The 5,525-nt window shown below is 37.2% G+C and overlaps 1 long non-coding RNA gene across 1 annotated transcript; it reads left to right on the top strand.

Moving 5' to 3' along the window:
- The first annotated feature begins 2,030 nt into the window (after window positions 1–2,030).
- LOC117282387 lies at window positions 2,031–5,507 on the top strand. Its single transcript, XR_004513116.1, has 3 exons — window positions 2,031–2,218; window positions 3,557–4,529; window positions 5,005–5,507. It is a non-coding gene; the product is annotated as an uncharacterized LOC117282387 (long non-coding RNA).
- Window positions 5,508–5,525: the final 18 nt, after the last annotated feature.

The raw sequence follows: 5,525 nt of genomic DNA, 5'->3' as shown, positions 1-5,525 counted from the left end.
GTACATAAGGTCAGTGATGTTAGGCAGACAGAAACCCATACAGCTGAGCCGTTAGTACCTTATCCTAGCCCTTTTGAGGATGAAAGTGCTATTGCAAAATTGAAACGGTATAAATCAACAGGTAGTGATCAAATTCCAGCAGAACTTATTCAAGCAGGAGGGGAAATATTACATTTTAGATCGACAATCTAATTTCTTCTATTTGGCATAAGGAAAAATTGCCTGACCAGTGGAAGGAGTCTATTATTGTACCAGTTCGCAAGAAGGGTGATAAAACTGACTGTAGTTATTATCGAGGGATATCACTATCAACTTCATACAAAATTTTATCCAATATTGTTTCTCAGGGTTAAGTCAATATATAGATGAAATTATTGGGGATCATCAGTGTGGGTTTTGACGTAACAGATCAGATCTTTTCCATTCGTCAGATATTGGAGAAAAAATGGGAGTATGATGAGACAGTACATCAGCTATTCATAGACTTCAAAGAACATATGATTCAATTAGGAGGGAAGTATTGTACAATATTCTGATAGAGTTTGGGATACCCATGAAACTAGTTAGGCAGATTAAAGTGTGTTTAAACGAAACGTATACTAAAGTCTGTGTAGGTAAACATTTGTCTGATAAATTTCCTATCCAGAATGGTCTAAAACAAAGAGATTCTTTATCGCCACTACTTTTCAACTTTGCTTTAGAATATGCCATTAGGTAGGTCCAGGGAAACCAGGTGCGACTGAAATTAAACGGGACACATCATCTGTTGGTCTAGGCTGATGATGTGAATATACTGGGTGATAATGTAGATACCATAAAGAACTACACACAAACTTTAATTGACGATAGTAAAGAGGTTGGTGTAGAAGAAAACTCTGAGAAAACTAAGTCCATATGCTGCTGTCTCTTCACTTAAATGCGGGGCAAAATCATGATATACACGTATAAATAGGAAACAGATGTTTTGAAAATATGGCACAATTCAGATATTTGGGAACAACGATAACAGATCGAAACCCACTCAGGTGGTAATTAAGAGGAGATTGAACTCAGAAATTATTGCTACCATTTAGTCCAGAACCTTTTGACTTCTCGTCTGCTTTCCAAAAACATAAAAATGAGAATATACAAAACTATAATTTTGCCTGTGGTTCTGTATGGGTGTGAAACTTGGTTTCTGACATTAAGGGATGAACATAAACTTAGAGTTTTTGAGAACAGGGTGTTGAGGAGAATATTTAGACAGAAGAGGGATGAAGTGACAGGAGTTTGGAGAAAACTGCATAATGAGGAACTTCGTAACTTGTACTCTTCTCCAAGTATAATAAGAATGATCAAGTCAAGGAAGATAAGGTGGGCAGGTCATGTAGCACGAATGGGGTAGAAGAGGAATGGATATGGGATATTGGCAGGAAAGCAAGAAGGAAAGAGTCCACTGGGAAGACCAAGGCATAGGTGGGTGGACAATATTAAAATGGATTTTAGTGAGATAGGATGGGGTGGTATGAATTGGATTGATCTGGCCCAGGATAGGGACCACTGAAGGGCTCTTGTGAACATGGTAATGAACCTTCAGGTTCCATAAAATGCTGGGAAATACTTGAGTAGCTTAAGAATTCGCAGCTCCTCCAGAAGGGCTCAGCTCCATGAGTAAGGGGCTCTGTGACTTTCAGACAAATATAATACAATAGTTGTATTAGTACATATAAATGGATGTATTGTAATTTTGTGTTATCCATTCCCTTGGTCTTTGCGCAACTTTATATTAATGTTCACACGTCTTCGTTCGTTTATTATACCACACTACATTTTTCGGCCTCACTAGCCATAATCATGTGTATAAGCTGTATGTCGAACGAATTTGCTGCTCTGTTATACACAATTTTTCAAGAATTCGCTTTGAATCATTTGAATAATTCAAATATTACTCGTCATAAAACTTGCCGTTGTGTGATTGGTATAGATCGTACAGATAGTACAAGTGATCCGAACAGATGGCAGGAGTGGTCTGCGCAGATGAAGATTTCTCATGTTTGCGACGATGTCCGTTGAGGTGGTTGAACTTGTTTTAAGTGTTTCAGAGAGTGTGGCTTTGGCGGTTGAACTCTGTGAAGATTTAAATAATCATGTATAGGAAGCGTAGAGAGTTTGACTTTCCCAGCTGCGAGGACGGTACTAAATATGAAGTACTGGAGAAAATAGGAGAAGGCAGTTATGGGTAAGTTATTGAGGAAATATTACGTTTTGTATTTTCTGTGTTCTTTAGTTTAATGTTCAAGGGCTGGCTGGCTTCTCTCAGTAAAAGCATACGATTAGATAAATTTCCAGAGTGGATAGTTAATAATACTGCATTAATAAGTATTCAGTGATGCTTAAAATTAATGTGGAAATAAGTTGATACACTCTTAATTTTTACAGTGTTTTCGTAAAATAGCAAGTTTTTGGTAAAGTGGACAATTTATACTTCGTCCGCAAACTCAGAGCACTTAGTGAGACTTCTCTTTTAATAGTTGAAACGGTGTCTAAAGAATCGAACATTTCTCTAATTACTGCAAAATATGGCCTACTTTGTAGGTTATAGCACCGCTATAAAATAGTGCTCTGCAGTTTGTGCTGCTGTGAAAATCATTAATATCACAGTATACGTATATATCCCATGTGTTATGTATTGGGAAGTGTTCTTGAGCATACCTGGGCTGCTGATATCATCAGTACTATTACTACTGTTTTTACTAATTCTAAATAAAATGCAAAATTAATTTATATGTTGGTGGACAGTTATAGATGCATTTGCCATTGAATTCTGCATCAGTTCTAAGTTTCTAATTAATTTTTACAATATTCATGCTTTATGTCATAATTGTACTGAATACTGGAATTAATAAAATGAACCAGCTCTTCACAAAATACAATATTTTGGAACTAGATATGTTCCAGTTACTTCTGACAGTGTAACCAATCTTGTAGCTGAAAGGTGAGTCTTAAGTAATTGTTATCTTTTCTTTTGCTGTCTTCTAACCTCCTCTACAGTTCCTATCTTAAATTTCCTTTTTTATCCAACTTTCCTTATTTCTAAACAAGAAGGAATGTATGTGGCCACTTCCTCTCACAACTTTCTGTTCCTTTCCTTAACACATTTTCAGTTAGAGATTTGCATATATAAATAACCCTTTATGTTTTCCTTGTTATAGTATTTCATGATGGAAATTCGTTGGCTGGCTCCTTTTTCCTTGTCCTAACCCTTGATGCTGCAGTTATAAGACTGCAGAAAAGCCGTATGTCTTTTTCACTCATTTGTTATACATAATCTGCAATAAATGTATGTGTTCAATAGGTACTGGCTCGTGAATGAGTTATGCTGAGTGGCATAACCCATATATTCTTTCTTCTAGTTCACTTAGGCATCATTTTAATTATTGTTTTGGGGTTTCACTCACATCTGCCTTGTAGAGTTAGTAGTTTCGCTGTTGCTAGCGCGTTGATGTGGTTTTCTAATTTTCTTTAAGTATTTGGTATTCCACTTCTTTATTTCACTGAGAACTGCATTTATTTTTAGATCTTGATGGATCCTGTGGTTGTTTATGTGCCAAGATGTGTTCAGAATGGATCGGTGTGTCTTGGATTGGAAGCGCTGGAGGATTTTGCTGTTGGAATCGGTGGCTGCCCTCCATAGCTGAATTGCACAGATCCATATGGGTTTGAGTACTGTTTTATATAGGAGGAGTTTGCTTTAGAAAGCCTATTTTTGGCTATACTTGTTTGTGCCTTTAATTAGTAGAACATAGTTCTTTCTAATCTCATCTGTAGAAATGCTTGGACACTTTCCATGACAGTGCTTTTAATTGTTAGGCCTGATGAAGTGTCAGAATTCTGTAATGGTTTTTTTGAGTGTTCAGTTTGCATTATGAGACTAATCTTCAGAGGTCTTCTGTCTTACAAGTAATGGAAAGTGTTGTTAGATAATCCACTTAGAAAAGGGTGGGGGTGAGTGGAGAAAGTAAATAAAAGAGGAGCTCTTCTTTTGGTCGCAGTGGTTCCTCTGGCATATAGAGAACAGGTGCATATCACGAGCTTTTAGAGTTAATAGGGACATTTATGAATGATTTGTGTATGGTATTCTGCTGTTGCTGTGTCGTGATGGTCTAAGGCACGCAAACTGTATCCCTGCCCCTAAAGAAAGAAAGAAAAAAAAAGGAGAGCAAAATGTTGGCTTTATTTCAGCATAAACATTTTCGTGGCATTCTAAGGTATGTATATTGATATCATAATGAAGCATAATTTATATTCCTAGATTTAATGGCTCAGCTGTTGCTGTTGTCCACTTAAAGAAGAAGTGGTAATTCTTGTTTTCCTGCATTACTGTTTGGAAAATTATGAATAAATATAACAGTTTACATATGCCATCTTTCCAGTAAGTTACTAACTATATAATTTCTCTTTTCAGTGAGGTGTACAAAGCCAGGGACAAGAAGGCAGGCAATAAATTTGTGGCTATGAAGAAAGTTCTAATGCGGTCTGGATACAAAAGAGTCAGTACAAGTTTACAGTGAAACATTTTTGTTAGAAATGAAGGGTGTAGTATGTGACCTCAAGGGTACTAATTCTGCTGGCAGATGAATATCATTAAAACTTTAGAAATGCCATTTATTCGTACTCAGTCCAGTGCATGCAATTTCTTGTCGTGACTCCTGGGTGACGCTAAGTCATGCAAAGGTGACAGGGCAAATTCCTGTCGCCCCACAATTGGGACAAGCCGGCTAGGGGAGATAACCCCAACAGAAAACATTTGTCCTTAGGATTCCTGGGGATTGGGTGCAGGGTTAACAACCCTGCACTGTAGAAATCACTTGTTAAGAAAGCTCAAGAAACAGCTGGCCAGACCACTCTAAGACGACACTGCAATGTGGAAAGATCTAATGATACATGGCTTTTTACTTGGAATGTACTATCGCCATTTAGACCAGGTTGCGTTAGGTTGCTTACAGATGTCCTCTCTGACTACAGAGCAGATATTACTGAGGAGAGAAAATGGAGAAATGATAAAAACAAGAGTGCTTGTAAAACCGGAAGGGAAAAGGAAGAAAAGTAGATCAGGCATGAGGAATGAGATGTTGTGGAGAAGGATTTGAGGAACTTGGGTGTAGTTAACTGGAAAACCAGGATTCACGCAGGGGATGGCTGGAGAAAGTTTGTAGAGCAGTCGAAGACGAAGACCCACAAAGGGCTCTAGTGAATAGTAATAATAATTCAGTATTTTTAATACTTTGTTTTAATATTTTAAGACTCTTAATAAGGTTTAGACATTTGTTTTGGATTTTGGAATACATCTATATAATCTGTGTGTATGAAGGTGAATTGAAAAGTGACAGAAGCACATCACATTTTTCCATTTTATTTTGTAAAGACTCAGTTGTACACAGTAGAGTGTGAGTGAGTTATTTGGTGAATTGTTGTGTCTGGCAGGAATTGGTACAGAAATTTATATATATACAGTCAACTCTCGATTATCCGGGGGCGGATTAACC

This window comes from Cryptotermes secundus, unplaced genomic scaffold (assembly GCF_002891405.2).
Source record: "Cryptotermes secundus unplaced genomic scaffold, Csec_1.0 scaffold2186, whole genome shotgun sequence".
Taxonomy (NCBI): domain Eukaryota; kingdom Metazoa; phylum Arthropoda; class Insecta; order Blattodea; family Kalotermitidae; genus Cryptotermes; species Cryptotermes secundus.
Note: the sequence above shows the minus strand (reverse complement) of the source record. Positions and strands in the feature narration are given on the sequence as shown.